We start from the raw sequence: 17,472 nt of genomic DNA, 5'->3' as shown, positions 1-17,472 counted from the left end.
ACCAGACACGAGAGGAAAACGTGGATCAGCTTATGAGACTATACACGTAGCTACAGACTGTTGTTTAGAATTTTTTTTTTCCTACCTGTAACTGACGTCTGCTACAATGGTTTCACGCTCATGTGTGGAAGCGTCTCTGCCTGAAAATAAAACAGAAACAAACTATCAGTAGTTATCTAAGCATCTCTGCTTAACTATGAACTATTTAATTGTAAGCTCACGCAGTCACGAAAAATGTTCTCTTTTATGAGGAAACTTGATTTAACTTTATTAATAAAGATGCAGTTGGTAATTTCATGTATAGAGATCGTCTTCACTGGTACCACGTCGTACGAACAAACGTAATCATTGCAATATCAGAGCCATATGACGAGAAGGTTGGCCCATAAAAGTGATCTTCCGCCACATCAGATACGTTTCAACTGTTTAAGATTCACGCAAACGTTTTATAGTCAATAAACAGTGAATTAAAGAGGAAACACATCTCTAAACATTAAAATTTATGATACTCTAATTTTACCAAGATCTTCCTTTCCTACGTTCCTCAATGATAGAGAACGCCAGAAAGTGTTTCTGCTGTAGTGTGTTATATGTACAAGGTGATAATTATTGAACTATATGAAAAAAACATAAATTAATTACAAAATATGGAGTGTACACACATTATTCAACATGCAAACGTCACTACAGATATTCGAATTCAGGTTATGACATGTTAGATATGCCTGCCATCATTGGCGATGATGTGGAGCAGATGAATAGCGAAATCCTGCATGACCCGTTGAAGTGTCCGAACGTCGATGCTGTCGATGACCTCCTGAATGGCTGTTCTCAGCTCAGCAATGATTTTGAGGTTATTGCTGTAGGCCTTTTTTAAAAAATATGGAGTCGCATGTGTTCAGATCTGGAGAATATGGCGGCCAATCGACACTAATCCCAGTGGCGTCTGGGTATCCCAGAGCCATAGGTACCCCTCCAGGACATCAAACACTCTCCTGCTTCGATGGGGTAAAGCTCTGTCTCGCATGAACCACATTCTGTTGAAATCAGTGTCACCTTTGGATACTGGGGATTAAATTACTTCCAAAGCCTTCACGTACCGTTCGGTAGTCACCGTGCCATCAAGGAATATCGCACCGATTATTCCTTGACTGGGCATTGCACATCACACAGTCACCCGTTGAGGGTGAAGAGACTCCTCGATCGCGAAATGTGGATTCTCAGTCCCCCAAATGCGCCAATTTTGCTTATTGACGAACCCATCCAAATGAAAGTGGGCTTCGTCGATAAACCAAACCACACTTGCGCATACTAATTCCCATCACGCCCCGCGGCCAACCGTGCAGTTTGAACGTCCTAACGCAAACCGTTCAGAAGTTATGACGATTTTATTTCATGTCCGAAAGAACAGACACCTTATGTGATCCAGTGGCCATTCGAGCACTTATTTAAAGTTTTTTCAATGGCATTAGCCGCATTTGGGGATTGAAATGAATCAATGGTAACAGGTGAAAATCTGTGCCAGTGAGGGAAATTTCTCTTAGCAATATCAACGCGCTTTCTGTAATGTGTACTATCCAGCTCGGATTACACTACCAAAACCACAAAAAATTTTTAAAATGTAAATGTAAATGTTGACTTTTACTCACACATATTTTTTAAAAAGATATTGATGGGTAGGTAAGTTTCTGAACCTGAAAGTATTGAATACGTCATTCAGTGTGGTAAGTGACGTCTACAATTAAGAATTAAATTTTTTGGCTAACTTTACCTAAAAATTTATAATATTTATAGAATCTGGTACAAGAATTAATTAAAAACAATAAATATTTTTTTAAAAATTTTAAAATATTAATTATCTGGCCGTCTTACAATATTTCAAAGGCTGGGCACAAAGTACCCACCTTCCTTCGTATTAAGAGGGTTAATCACGTTGGCCACCCGAGCACGCTTCCCAACAGACCCCAGTCCCAGCCTTTTCCACACTACTAGCGTAGCGTCACATACCCATGAACCCCTTACTCGCCATTCCGGATTCCCGCAAGAGATCGGGATTGGTGTGCATCAACACTGAAAGAATGAATCTATGGTCGTCATCACCTTATATGTAAAGAACAAACTACGATATATAGTGGTCTGTTCTTTCGGATGCACAGCAGATGATTACACAGTCCCCGAACATGTAAAGCGATATCTTATGTCTGCTGCGTCGTTAATACAGATTAGAAATTATAAAAGTATGTGACAGTGTTCTTTGGCACGCTTTAGTCTTTCCGTATTTGCTAATGACTCTCCATCTGACATATTCTGATGTTTTTTCCTCCCAAAGAAACTTCAAACTAACGACAGATCGGCGAGGATATTATTCAAGAAAGCATTTTCCTTGTTTGTCCGCAACAGTGTATTGCATTACGTTTTACAAAACTAAATATAGGGGAACAGAAATAATTTAAAGTTCATGCTCCACATCATTTAAATACATTGTATAAAAGGAACAAGAATTTCGTGTGATAAGCACGTAATCAGTGCGAAACAGACTTCTCAATCGAGAGAAAGTATCATTGTGGTCGTCAGAATGTTACACGGTTTTACTTCAAATGGTTCAAATGGCTCTGAGCACTATGGGACTTAACAGCTGTGGTCATCAGTCCCCTAGAACTTAGAACTACTTAAACCTAACTAACCTAAGGACATCACACACATCCATGCCCGAAGCAGGATTCGAACCTGCGACCGTAGCAGTCGCGCGGTTCCGGACTGAGCGCCTAGAACCGCGAGACCACCGCGGCCGGCACGGTTTTACTCTTGTATGTCAAGAACACGTAACAGCAACTGGAGTAAGAGCAGGACTCACATTCGACAGGACGATAACTGTTTAAGATTCACTTAAGGATGAGAATTTTGAACGTTTCACATGCGGTCGAGAAGTTGGAATGCAGTTGTGCTAGCAGTTGGGTCACAGTTCTCTCCCGAATGCACGAAAACAATTGGAAACTAGACGCCCGAAACCAATAAGAGAGACAGCAGATTTACTACCTGGCAGTGGTACATACGTTAAATACTTCAATGCTAACACCATTGTGGAATTTAAATAAAAAAATGATATTCGGCAGGTTACGCGGGACTTTAGCCTCACTCAGCTTCTAGACTGTTTACCGCTTCCCGTTTCTACGGGAATCTAGTAAGACACTCATCGCACCCCTAAATAAAGCGATAGATAAAAGATAAAGCCCGATATGTACGCAACGCACCTTACGTACAGGTAGTGCAGATACGATCTTAGCTGACCAAGTTTACTAGGAAAATTACCGTAGTCTACGCTTACTTACGATATTTTACGGTAGTGTTACAACTCCAGGTTTAACCGACGTGCTTATTTTCTTAAGAGGGAAACTCTCCATCACACTCCCCTCAGATTTAGTGGTGAGATGGCCCAGTGGATAGACCGTAAAAACTGAACATAGATCAAGCATGAAAACAGGGAGAAGGTGCACTGAACTGTGAAAAGAGAAGCAAAATAGAAAGAGTGAACGGTCCAAGCTCAAGATATGCAACATAAAGCGATCGGCAAAAACGACGGCGTCGTGGTTAGACTGCGAAGCGGGAGGACGTGCTCAAATATTTCTCGTGCACCATTATTTTTTTGTTTCACGAAATTATGAACTTTCCGCCATGTCCTTCACTGTCTGTTCTTCTGTAGTCTTGGCAATTGTCATACTGTACATTGGTTATAGAACATGAGTCATGTGGTAAGAATGTATTACCGTCACAAGTAAATGTGATTAGTGAGACAACACCGTGCCCACATAACCACGACGCCGTTGTTGTTCAAGTGCGCTCAATGTTGAACATCTTAACCTTGGGACCGTTTACTGTTTCTATTTTGCTTCTTTTTTCACAGTTCAAGTACAACTTGTTCCTGTTTTCATGCTCGACTTGTGTTCAGTGTTTGACACTGGGCAATCTTACCACTAAATCTGAGGAGGGCGCGATGGGGACTTTCTCTTGTTAGCATATATGTAAAAAAGCTAGTCAGTAGTAGCAGTATTTTACGAAAACTAAAATAGCACTGATACGAAACTTTACGAAATTGCAATGCACACCAACCGTATGATCGACCAGCTAAGGATGTCGTGCCTTCGAGGTTCATTTACTACATCTAATAAATAAACAAATAAATAGATTTTGTCGTCGTCGTCTTCAGTTTCAGTACTGGTTTGCTGCAGTTCTAAACGTTACTCTATCCTGTGAAGGCTTCCATCTCTGCATAACCACTGCCATCTAGGTCTAATTGAACCTGCTTAGTGTATTCAAACCTTGGTGTCCCTCTGTTAGTTTTACCCACCACACTTCCTTCCATTACCAAACTGACGATTGCTTGATGCCATTCTTCTAGTCAAGTTGTGACAATTTCTTCAAAAATGGTTCAAATGGCTCTGAGCACTATGGGACTCAACTGCTGTGGTCATAAGGCCCCTAGAACTTAGAACTACTTAAACCTAACTAACCTAAGGACATCACACACATCCATGCCCGAGGCAGGATTCGAACCTGCGACCGTAGCGGTCGTGCGGTTCCAGACTGTAGCCGGCCGGCCGGCCGGCGACAATTTCTTCCCTCCCCCACATTTCGATTTAGTAATATAAATCAATACGCATTATTATCCTGATTTTACCATTTCCCTATAAAACGTAAGGCAAACTGGCTGGAGGTGTGAATTCCACTTAGACGGCAGATACGTATAGATCCTCCCTCTTGCCCGTATCAAATTCAGTCCCTTTCCATTAGGATACAATGATCCGTCAGCAGTGTCTGAGGAAGTACACTGTGCAATGAAAGTGACGGAAGGTACTGCCCGCCGTCTGGTTCACGAAACCGACAGTCAGAGGTGTTTGGAATTCCACACTGAAGAGCCACAGAAACTGGTGCACTTGCCTAATAGCGTGTCCGGCCTCTCGAGCGCGCAGGAGTGCCGCAACACTACTTGGAATGGACTCGAGTAATGTCTGAAGTATTGCTGGAGGGAATTAACACCATGAATCCTGCAGGGCTGTCCATAAATCCGTAAGAGTACGAGGGGATGGAGATTTCTTCTGAACAGCACGTTGCAAGGCATCCCAGATATGCTCAATAATGTTCATGTCTGGGGAGTTTGGTGGCCAGCGGAAGTGTTTAAACTCACAAGAGTGTTCCTGGAGCCATTCTGTAGCAATTCTAGACCTATGGGGTGTCGCATTGTCCGGCTGGAATTGCCCAAGTCCGTCGAAATGCACAATAGACATGAATGGATGCAGGTGATCAGACAGGATGCTTACGTACGTGTCACCTGTCAGAGTGATATCTAGACGTATCAGGGGTCCTATATCACTCCAACTGCACACGCCCCACACCATTACATAGCATCCACCAGCTTGAACAGTCCCCTGCTCATATGCAGGGTCCATGGATTCATGAGGCTGTCACCATACCCGTACACGTCCATCCGTTCGATACGATTCGAAACGAGACTCGTCCAACCAGGCAACATGTTTCTAGTCATCAATAGTCCAATGTCGGTTGTGACGGACCCAGGCGGGGCGTAAAGCTTTTGTCGTGCAATCATCAAGGGTACACGAGTGGGCTCCGAAAGCACATATCGACGATGTTTCGTTGAATGGTTCGCACGTTGACATTTGTCGATGGCCGAGCATTGAAATCTGCAGCAATTTGCGGAAGGGTTGCACTTCTGTCACGTTGAACGATTCTCTTCAGTCATCGCTAGTCACGTTCTTGCAGAACCCTTTACCGTCCGCAACGATGTCGGAGATTTGATGTTCTACCGGATTCCTGATATTCATGGTACACTAGTGAAATGGTAGTACAGAAAAATCCCCACTTCATCGCTACCTCGCAGATGCTGTGTCCAATCGCTCGTGCACTGATTATAACACCACGTTCAAACTTACATCTCGATAACCTGCCATTGCAGCAGGAGTAACCGATCGCACAACTGCACCAGACATTTGTTGTCTTATATAGGCGTTGCCGACCGCATCGCCGTATTCTGCTTGTTTACCTGTCTCTATATTTGAATACGCGTGCCTGTACCAGTTTCTTTAGCGCTTCTGTGTATCTCGTGTGTTGTTTCCAGCACTGAACATTCATCTGCATTTTAATCTACACAGATTGTGAAAGATTCTCTCTTTACCCAATAAGTTTATCCGTTCGTAGCCATTATTACTTTCTTTACTTAATGACGAACGTTGGACTCTTGGTCTGTAAGATGTAAACTTAGTTGGATTACACAGTCGGCGTGTGCGGTGCCGAACAAGCTTGCGAGGCGCGAGTACTTGTGTCGGTCCGCCACTATTGACCAATAACGGAACGCCTCGGCTCCGCAGCAGCGCGCTTCCACATGGCCCTCTGTGAGAGTAATCTGAGCGGAAGTGCTGCCCTTTGGCAGAACCGAGAGCCGCCCTTTTGCGTCTGCTGCCGCCGCCAGATATCGCTGTTTGCGCCTACTTGGTGACGTTCTCAACGTAAACATGCCACAGCGAATGTTGCTCCCTACTGACTAAATGAGAGATCAGCCGCGAAACTGATTAATGCAGGACTTGGTAAAACAGTAGCCGTGTTATCATTTTAGTGAAGGTAGCCAACTTATTTTTATCCGTATCTACGAAAGAAACTTGAAGGATGGTTACATTTTAACGTCCCATCGTGCAGGCGAGGCACTGGCTTGGACAAGAATGAGGGAATGAATCTGCACTGGGCTGTTCTGAAAGAACCATCCCGGCATTAGCCTGTAGTAGTATAGACAACCTCAGAAAATATGAACGAGGAACGTCGGTCGGCACTTTAATCTTGTTCAAAATGGCTCTAAGCACTATGGGACCTAACTTCTGAGGTCATCAGTCCCCTAGAACTTAGAACTACTTAAACCTAAGTAACCTAAGGACATCACACACATCCATGCCCGAGGCAGGATTCGAACCTGCGACCGCAGCGGTCGCGCGGTTCCAGACTGTAGCGGCTAGAACCGCTCGGCCACCTCGGCCGGCCTTTAATCTTGTCCTCACGAATATGCGTCCAGTGTCTTATTATTATGTTACCTCGATCCTTGTAGTAGATTCGATTCTTGAAAATTCCCCTTCTGAGGAAAAAAAATAAAAAAAAATTCGACAATTTGGTCATTCAATCTCCTCAATACGTATGTATCATCTTCCGCGGGTCTCTACAAATTTATTATTGAAAATTTTGTAGTACGTTTAGAACTGAGTAGTATAGGCATTTGCGTGTGCATTTTTTGTTACTGATTACTTTCGTTCCATCCTAAGAGATAAAAGTTAAATACACCCTTTAAGATACAGCTCGACCTACATAACAGTGCACAGACAGCACTTTGCCACGTTGTTCTTACAGGACGGTAGGGGAAGGGGGAGGGCCGCTAAGTGAGTTATACACATACTCAGTGCAAATGAAAATGGAATATTATTTATAGTGTGTATTACTTTCTTCTCTTCATAAGAACAAATACACCCTTGGCATATAGCACCTGGAGGAGTTACAAAGTGCACCGTCGTCCTTCCAAGCGGACACTTCTCTTGGTGGAGCTACGCGCAGCGACAAAAGGCGCAGATATACTTGCCTATTTCTAAAAAACAATATTCCTATTAACACTGAATATGCAATATGTTTCTTCCAGAAATAAATAAGCGGAGACCCACTAGACAAGGGCGTATAGATCCATAAAGATGCTTTTGTGGCCAAAAGAAAGAAAGGCCTTTATTGTTTCGCTGAACGTGGATTTCCAGAAAGCATTTTTATAGCTTAAGACTTACCATAAGGTGTTTCAATCCACAAAATATTATTCCACCTGACACCTGCAAAACATTCCACAATAATATAGCGTGTGTCGCGTACGACGGAAGAGCTGCTACCGATACGACAGAAAGCAGTGCTAAATGACGTAACGGTTATCTCTAAATTCTTTCCAAGGCCGCTCCTAGCTCTTCTAATTCGGCTATAATCGCGATACGCCACCTGCCGAAGTTCGGAAACTGATCGGTGGCAATGCTGTGGTTGGATGCTGCCTCTCCGCTATCAGCGCCCGCACAACGCTGTACATAGCGCTTGCATCCTACCTGAAACACCCGGCAGAAAAGAGTTCAAGTGGCACATTTTAAATACCCTAAGTCGTTACCATTCGTTACTTGTAATTTTGGTGCTGGGATCAACAACAAACAGTAATACTTCTACACGCATTGAAGTGTAAGATATTCAAGAATTTAAACATTTATCTTGACAACATTAAATCAACCTAGTTTAAAATACACGGCCTGACAAAGAAAGTAAAGTAGCCAGAAGGGGAAGAGGAAACGAGAGGAAACTTCACAGTTTGAAAGGGTATGCGACGTTACTTCACTGAATCACGCACTGATTCGGTTGGGGCGGGGACGGGGGGGGGGGGGGGGCGGCGGGGGGAGGGGAGTGTTATGAAGCCGTTGTGTCCTCTGTCCTCTGCTGCAGAAAGATGGCCCGCAACTTAACTGCTCCTTGATACCCTGGATATATCGTCGTTGGGACGGAGTTAACGTCCGAGTTGGTCCCCCAAATGTTTTATTGGACACAGACCTGGAGATCTTATTGGCCGCAGGAGTACCTCAGCAGCTCACAGACACTTAACTGAGATGAAATGATAATTAAATGGACACCCTAGCTGCAAACAGGCGTTGATGTACTTCATTGGGGACATGTTGAAAATGTGTGCCCCGACCGGGACTCGAACCCAGGATCTCCTGCTTACATGGCAGACGGTCTATCCATCTGAGCCACCACGGGCACCATGGTCATCCACGGTAACTGTTCTTTCAGGAACAGATACTACCGTCATATATACTTAACTGAGACACGATCCGTGTGTGGACGAGCGTTATCCTGCTGAAAAATGCACAATACTGACGCATGACAGGTAACACGTGAGAATGCAACATGTCCGTAATATATCGTTGTGTCGTCTGAGTTCTCTCATCACTACTAGCCGTGACCTGAAGTCACACCCGATGGCTCTCCACATGATGACGCAGAAGTAACACCGCTGCGCCTCTTCTAAACACTGGAAGAATGGAACCTGCCGCAGGTCACTGCCATATTCGCCGACGATGGTCATCCGGGATAGTGCAGAACAGGGATTCATCGTAACTCCGTCCACCATGGGTTAAAATTGCTATGATCTCTCCTTTATTTTTTTGCCTTCAAAATGATGGAATGTTCACTTGTCGAGACATCGGTTCCCGGCTGCATTCCCGCAACTCCATCCCCATCGATCCACAATCCGCGTTTGAGCTCTGATTCAGGCCACACCATGGACGTTAAATTCTAATCTTCTTGCTTTTCTGGTCATTTGTCGAATACACATGAGGGTAAGGTTGGTAGGTTGATTTGGGGGAGGGGGCCAAACAGCGAGGTCATCGGTCCCGTCGGATTGGGGAAGGATGGGAAAGGAAATCGACCGTGCCCTTTCAAAGGAATCATTCCGGCATTTGCTTGAAGCGATTTGGGGAAATCACGGAAAACCTAAATCAGGATGGCCGGACGCGAGTGTGAAACGTCGTTATCCCAAATGCGAGTCCAGTGTGCAAACCAGTGCGCCACCTAGCTCGGTTGAGGATAAGGATTTGAAGATATAGAGAAGAATGCTCATCAACATACTAGCTATCACAGTGGTAGGTAAACTACATTGTTCGGTTTTAAATTCACTGCCAGTCAAAAAACTGGGGCATCTAGAAGATATGGTCAGACGTCAGTGTAACTTCGTACAAATACATACAAGTAAATGATTAAAGTTGCAGTGTAGAGTAGCCGGTCCGCAGCTCGTGGTCGTGCGGTAGCGTTCTCGCTCCCCACGCCCGGGTTTCCGGGTTCGATTACCGGCGGGGTCAGGGATTTTCTCTGCCTCGTGATGACTGGGTGTTGTGTGATGTCCTTAGGTTAGTTAGGTTTACGTAGTTCTAAGTTCTAGGGGACTGATGACCATAGACGTTAAGTCCCATAGAGCTCAGAGCCATTTGAGCCATTTGTAGAGTAGCCACCGCAGTGAATTTAATATTGTTACCAGGACTGTAGAGTATATAAGGTGCGTAAATGGCGCCAGATGATGAGTGATTATGGTGAAGGACACGGAGATCCTGTGTACTCTTCAGAGACAGGGTTATCAGCATCTGACAGTGTTTGAAAGGAACTTCATTGCCGGTCTCATTTAGGTCGGGTGGTCGAGTGGGACGTTCTGATGTGACACTGGCCCGATGTTGGGCTGCGTGGGAACATGAGGACAGGCATAGTCGTTTCCGACCGACCACATCTAACCACCACAACGGAGTATCGTAGTATTGTACACCGAGCATATCGCAACTCCTTCGCATCCGCGCCTTCCGTACGAGAACAAATAACGCACCATTCTGTGTCATCCCGCGTCATTGGTCCGAGACTACGAACAGCCCTACCAGGGAACAACCGTCCTATGCGTAGGATGCCGTTAACGCAACAACACAAACGGCTGCGAATGCAGTGGTGGGGTAACCGTGAAGCACGGACTGCTGATGAATAGCGTCGCATTGTGTTCAGCGGTGAGGTTTGCTTCTGCACTGTCGTAGCCGAGTATGGCGGCGACTTGGGGTGGGGTCCCATTCTTCCAATGTTTCGGAGAGGCACCGCTGTGTTACTCCTGGCTTCATGTGTGGGTAGCCATCGATTATTACTTCATGTCGCGGCTGGTAATGATTGAAGGAACTCTGATGCCACAACAGTATGTCACGAACATCTTGTGTTCTCATTTGTTACCTTTCATGCGACGTTCTGAGTGTGCCTTTTTTTAAACAGGACAGTGCTCATCCACATATGGCACATGTGTCTATGAACTGTCAGCGTGATGTTGAGGCACTTCCATGGCCAGCAAGATCTCAAGATCTGGCCCCGATAGAGCACGTGTAGTACCATCTTCGACGTCTACTCGGTGAGAGTAACAGTATCCGAGATATCAAGGACCTCATGCAACAGTTGTGGGCCTGCTTGCTTCGGGAGAGGATACAACGGCTTCGTCATACCCTTCCCAACGGTATCAGAGCAAATTCCCAGGCCACAGAGATGCAACAACATATTGATAAATGGGCTTATATTGCTAAGTTCTCTGTAAATCTGACTCGGTACTGAAATCACTGAACTAACATCACATACCCTTTAAAACCTGAAGTTTCATTCCGTTTCCTCCTACCCTTCTGGATTTTTTTTTTCAGGCATTGTAATCAACACGACACGGTATACACGCGGGAGTACCCCAGGGAAGCATCCTAGGGCCCCTACTGTTTAACCTCTACATAGACGATCTCCCAACCACACACAACACAACGATGGCAATCTACGCGGATGACACAGCCATCCTCGCTCAAGATTGGAAACCATCAAACATTACGTCACGCTTACAGACTGCACTCAAGAGTGGCTGAGCCTTGGTTGGAGAAATGGCGTGTTAGAGTAAACGTCGGCAATTGCGAAGCCGTTCTGTTCACTAGAAGACCGAAGCAACTGCGCAAGCACAGATACTGTAGACCAATAACTCTACATGCACGCCCAATACGTTTCCGTGAGAAAGTCAAATACCTCGGTGTCTGGCTGGACCGGAAATTACTCTGGGGGGACCACTTACAACACATGACCAACCGAGCAAGCGCGAGGCTCAAACAGCTCTACCCTATGCTCAACTGGCGTAGCACACTGAACAGAAGGGTGTCGAGGTCCATGTACATGACAATTATTCGACCCCTGATGACGTACGCAGCTCCTGTCTGGGGATACGCTGCGCCCACACGCCTGCGCAGTCTGCAGCTCATACAAAACAAAGTACTCAAAATCATAAGCAATGCTCCACGATACACACGCATCGCGGACCTTCACCGGGAATACCGACTTGAGACTCTCACGGAGGTAATTCACATACTCACCACAAGACTATGCAGAAACTCCAGACACTCGCAGAACCCGTTTGTTCTGAATCTGGGGAACTACGACCACAACCATAGATGGAAACATAAAAGACCAAAAGACATACTTGTAAGGACCTAACATCTATGGCCAAGCACACGCAAACACAACGGTAGAGGTGAACCCCTGTTAATCTGACGCCATTACTGGATATCCAGCTGAAACACACTGCCGAATAACTGGCACCACGCAGGGAAGCCGTACCGTACACTGCATGCAGACAAGCCCCCCCCCCCCCCCCCCACACACAGTGAGATGATCTATGGCCGGTCTCCCACTACTATACAGGGTGTTACAAAAAGGTACGGCCAAACGTTCAGGAAACATTCCTCACACACAAATAAAGAAAAGACGTTATGTGGACGTGTCCGGAAACGCTTAATTTCCATGTTAGAGCTCATTTTAGTTTCGTCAGTATGTACTGTACTTCCTCGATTCACCGCCAGTTGGCCCAATTGACGAGAATCCGCACGCAATTGTGCAATCACGTCATCAACACAGATTTTCTGTGAACGTTTGGACAGGCATTGTTGGTGATGTCTTGATTGGGCCCCATGTTCTCCCACCTACGCTCAATGGAGCACGTTATCATGATTTCATACGGGATACTCTACCTGTACTGCTAGAACATGTGCCTTTACAAGTACCACACAACATGTGGTTCATGCACGATGGAGCTCCTGCACATTTCAGTCGAAGTGTTCGTACGCTTCTCAACAACAGATTCGGTGACCGATGGATTGGTAGAGGCGGGCCAATTCCATGGCCTCCACGGTCTCCTGACCTCAACCCTCTTGACTTTCATTTATGGGGCATTTGAAAGCTCTTGTCTACGCAACCCCGGTACCAAATGTAGAGACTCTTCGTGCTCGTATTGTGAACGGCTGTGATACAATACGCCATTCTCCAGGGCTGCATCAGCGCATCAGGGATTCCATGCGACGGAGGGTGGAAGCATGTATCCTCGCTAACGGAGGACATTTTGAACATTTCCTGTAACAAAGTGTTTGAAGTCACGCTGGTGCGTTCTGTTGCTGTGTGTTTCCAGTCCATGATTAATGTGATTTGAAGAGAAGTAATAAAGTGAGCTCTAACATAGAAAGTAAGCGTTTCCGGACACATGTGTGTGAGGAATGTTTTCTGAAAGTTTGGCCGTACCTTTTTGTAACACCCCGTATAACGATCTTGATTGTTCCAGGAATGCAGCGGCTGTAGCAACTGGGATAAATCGCCATCGCTTACCACGGTAATGATTCGTGATACCCTTACTAGCAAATCCGACCTTGCATGAACTATCGCAGCTAATAAGCCACTACTGCTCTTCCTACCCATCCTTCTGTCGCACAAGTTTTTTTCCACGGCACGAGCCTTGGCACTTTTTTCCCTCTGCTCTTCAAATTGCTACCCTCATTCGCGTTTCGTTCACTATCTATCACCTGACAGACCGTGTTAATGCGTAGTCTTACCCAGACGCACGGATAACATCACAGCCCAGCATCCTGTGATCCACTTACTAGATAACTAACATGTTGACGGTGGTGACAGTAGAACTTTTGGTCTGGTCACCACGTTGGTGCGGGCGTGGAGGGGCCCCATCTCTATTGTTGTTGGTGTTGTGGTCTTCAGCCCTGAGACTGGTTTGATGCAGCTCTCCATGCTACTCTATCCTGCGCAAGCTTCTTCATCTCCCAGTACCTACTGCAACCTACATCTTTCTGAATCTGCTTAGTGTATTCATCTCTTGGTCTCCGTCTACTATTTTTACCCTCCACACTGCCCTCCAATGCTAAATTTGTGATCCCCTGATACCTCAGAACATGTCCTACCAACCGGTCCCTTCTTCTTGTCAAGTTGTGCCACAAACTCCCCTTCTCCCCAATTCTATTCAATACCTCCTCATTAGTTATGTGATCTACCCATCTAATCTTCAGCATTCTTCTGTAGCACCACATTTCGAAAGCTTCTATTCTCTTCTTGTCCAAACTATTTATCGTCCATGTTTCACTTCCATATGTGGCTACACTCCAAACAAATACTTTCCGAAACGACTTCCTGACACTTAAATCTATACTCGATGTTAACAACTTTCTCTTCTTCAGAAACTCTTTCCTTGCCATTGATAGTCTACATTTTATATCCTCTCTACTTCGACCATCATCAGTTATTTTGCTCCCCAAATAGCAAAACTCCTTTACTACTTTAAGTGTGTCATTTCCTAATCTAATTCCCTCAGCTTCACCCGACTTAATTCGACTACATTCCATTATCCTCGTTTTGCTTTTGTTGATGTTCAACTTATATCCTCCTCTCAAGACACTGTCCATTCCGTTCAACTGCTCTTCCAAGTCCTTTGCTGTCTCTGACAGAATTACGATGTCATCGGCAAACCTCAAAGTTTATTACTACGATTTATTTCGTGCAAGCTGGCAGAGCATTTTAATTCGGTTAACGGTATTCTCGAGTATTTTCATTGAAAGTCTTTAACAAGAAGAACTACGGCTTTAGATACTATCTTTGCAAAGGAGTCTGGATAAAAACGGGTATCTTCATTTTGATACTGTACATCTGGTTGTCAAATCAAACGAGCATATACGAGGTACTCTGTTCTTCCTGTCTGATAATGTGAACTTTTCTCTCGTGGGGTGTCGCTTCACACAGTAACTGACGCCCTGAGAGCGTACCGTGCAGACTGCGTGATGGATGTACAGCCCCCAGCCTAGTGCCGGTGACGTCACGCACCTCAATTAACGAGCACACATCTGGAGCGGCCACCGCCTATTGACGCTGCAACAGCAAACATCCGCGCTGCTCGCAGCCCGCCAAACGCTATAACAGCCGCCTCCTCCTTTCCTTTAAGGCGCTAATAGTGACCTGGCACCTACTGCCACAAACACAGTTACGGTAACAGAAACTGGATCCAATCTCTTCTATTAATTCAACCTGGTAAGGGTTTCAGACTGCTATGGAATACTGAAGAACCGATCGAAAAAGACACATCCTGGCAGATTAAAACTGTGTGCCCGACCGAGAGTCGAACTCGGGACCTTTGCCTTTCGCGGGCAAGTGCTCTACCAGAGCTACCGAAGCACGACTCGCGCCCGGTCCTCACAGCTTTACTTCTGCCAGTATCTCGTCTCCTACCTTCCAAACTTTACAGAAGCTCTCCTGCGAACCTTGCAGAACTAGCACTCCTGAAAGAAAGGATACTGCAAGGTTCGCAGGAGAGCTTCTGTAAAGTTTGGAAGGTAGGAGACGAGATACTGGCAGAAGTAAAGCTGTGAGGACCGGGCGCGAGTCGTGCTTCGGTAGCTCTGGTAGAGCACTTGCCCGCAAAGGCAAAGGTCCCGAGTTCGAGTCTCGGTCGGGCACACAGTTTTAACCTGCCAGGAAGTTTCATATCAGCGCACACTCCGCTGCACAGTGAAAATCTCATTCTGGAAACATCCCCCAGGCTGTGGCTAAGCCATGTCTCCGCAGTATCCTTTCTTTCAGGAGTGCCAGTTCTGCAAGGTTCGCAGGAGAGCTTCTGTAAAGTTTGGAAGGTAGGAGACGGTATACTGGTAGAAGTAAAGCTGTGAGGACCGGTCGTGAGTCGTGCTTCGGTAGCTCTGGTAGAGCACTTGCCCGCGAAAGGCAAAGGTCCCGAGTTCGAGTCTCGGTCGGGCACACAGTTTTAATTTCCCAGGAAGTTTCATATCAGCGCACACTCCACTGCAGAGTGAAAATCTCATTCTCGATCGAAAAAGTGTTCGGTAAACCACTTCTTTCGAGGATGAATTATATTTCCTTACGGTTTTCCCAATGAATCTCAGCCTGGTATCTGCTTTTCCTGCACTTACTTTTATGGAACCATTCAACTTCAGGTCGCTTCGATAGTTACTGCTGGGCATTTTACGGTAGTTTCTGCTTCCAGTCATTTGTCGCCGCACCAGTAATGGAGCTCTTCGCCTATGTATGCACAATATGATATTTAACTGTTTCGACAATTTGCTTGTTTTTCAAATCTGGCAAGTGTTCTTTAGGGTGAATGAGTATTTGAAGCCTTCTGTCTCCACTTTGTCCCACATACGAGGTGCATTCATGTTCTAAGGTCTCCGATTTTTTTCTAATTAACTGCTCACCCGAAATCGATGAAACTGGCGTTACTTCTCGACGTAATCGCCCCGCAGACGTACACATTTTTCACAACGCTGACGCCATGATTCCATGGCAGCGGCGAAGGCTTCTTTAGGAGTCTGTTTTGGCCACTGGAAAATCGCTGAGGCAATAGCAGCACGGCTGGTGAATGTGCGGCTACGGAGAGTGTCTTTCATTGTTGGAAAAAGCCAAAAGTCACTAGGAGCCAGGTCAGGTGAGTAGGGAGCATGAGGAATCACTTCAAAGTTGTTATCACGAAGAAACTGTTGCGTAACGTTAGCTCGATGTGCGGGTGCGTTGTCTTGGAAAACAGCACATGCGCAGCCCTTCCCGGACGTTTTTGTTGCAGTGCAGGAAGGAATTTGTTTTTCAAAACATTTTCGTAGGATGCACCTGTTACCGTAGTGCCCTTTGGAACGCAATGGGTAAGGATTACGCCCTCGCTGTCCCAGAACATGGACACCATCATTTTTTCAGCACTGGCGGTTACCCGAAATTTTTTTGGTGGCGGTGAATCTGTGTACTTCCATTGAGCTGACTGGCGCTTTGTATCTGGATTGAAAAATGGCATCCACGTCTCATCCATTGTCACAACCGACGAAAAGAAAGTCCCATTCATGCTGTCGTAGCGCATCAACATTGCTTGGCAACATGCCACACGGGCAGCCATGTGGTTGTCCGTCAGCATTCGTGGCACCCACCTGGATGACACTTTTCGCATTTTCAGGTCGTCATGCAGGATTGTGTGCACAGAACCCACAGAAATGCCAACTCTGGAGGTGATCTGTTCAACAGTCATTCGGCGATCCCCCAAAACAATTCTCTCCTCTTTCTCGATCATGTCGTCAGACCGGCTTGTGCGAGCCCGAGGTTGTTTCGGTTTGTTGTCACACGATGTTCTGCCTTCATTAAACTGTCGCACCCACGAACGCACTTTCGACACGTCCATAACTCCATCACCACATGTCTCCTTCAACTGTCGATGAATTTCAATTGGTTTCACACCACGCAAATTCAGAAAACGAATGATTGCACGCCGTTCAAGTACGGAAAACGTCGCCATTTTAAGTATTTAAAACAGTTCTCATTCTCGCCGCTGGCGGTAAAATTCCATCTGCCGTACGGTGCTGCCATCTCTGGGACGTATTGACAATGAACGCGGCCTCATTTTAAAACAATGCGCATGTTTCTATCTCTTTCCAGTCCGGAGAAAAAAAATCGGAGGCCTTAGAACTTGAATGCACCTTGTATGCTCTGCTGGACTAATGTCTGTGGAAGAAGTACCTTACAAGGGAGCCTCCCCATAGCACCCCCCTCACA

General features: G+C 45.8%; 1 protein-coding gene across 2 annotated transcripts in view; it reads right to left on the bottom strand.

Moving 5' to 3' along the window:
• LOC124721182 (laminin subunit beta-1) overlaps positions 1 to 17,472 on the bottom strand; it is a 349,227-nt gene that overhangs the window by 286,309 nt on the left and 45,446 nt on the right. For both annotated transcript variants that reach the window (XM_047246020.1, XM_047246021.1), the window contains exon 2: positions 86 to 140. The gene's annotated coding sequence lies outside the window, so the exon portion shown is untranslated. The remainder of the gene's footprint in view (positions 1 to 85; positions 141 to 17,472) is intronic.

This window comes from Schistocerca piceifrons, chromosome X (assembly GCF_021461385.2).
Source record: "Schistocerca piceifrons isolate TAMUIC-IGC-003096 chromosome X, iqSchPice1.1, whole genome shotgun sequence".
In the NCBI taxonomy this organism is placed as follows: domain Eukaryota; kingdom Metazoa; phylum Arthropoda; class Insecta; order Orthoptera; family Acrididae; genus Schistocerca; species Schistocerca piceifrons.
Note: the sequence above shows the minus strand (reverse complement) of the source record. Positions and strands in the feature narration are given on the sequence as shown.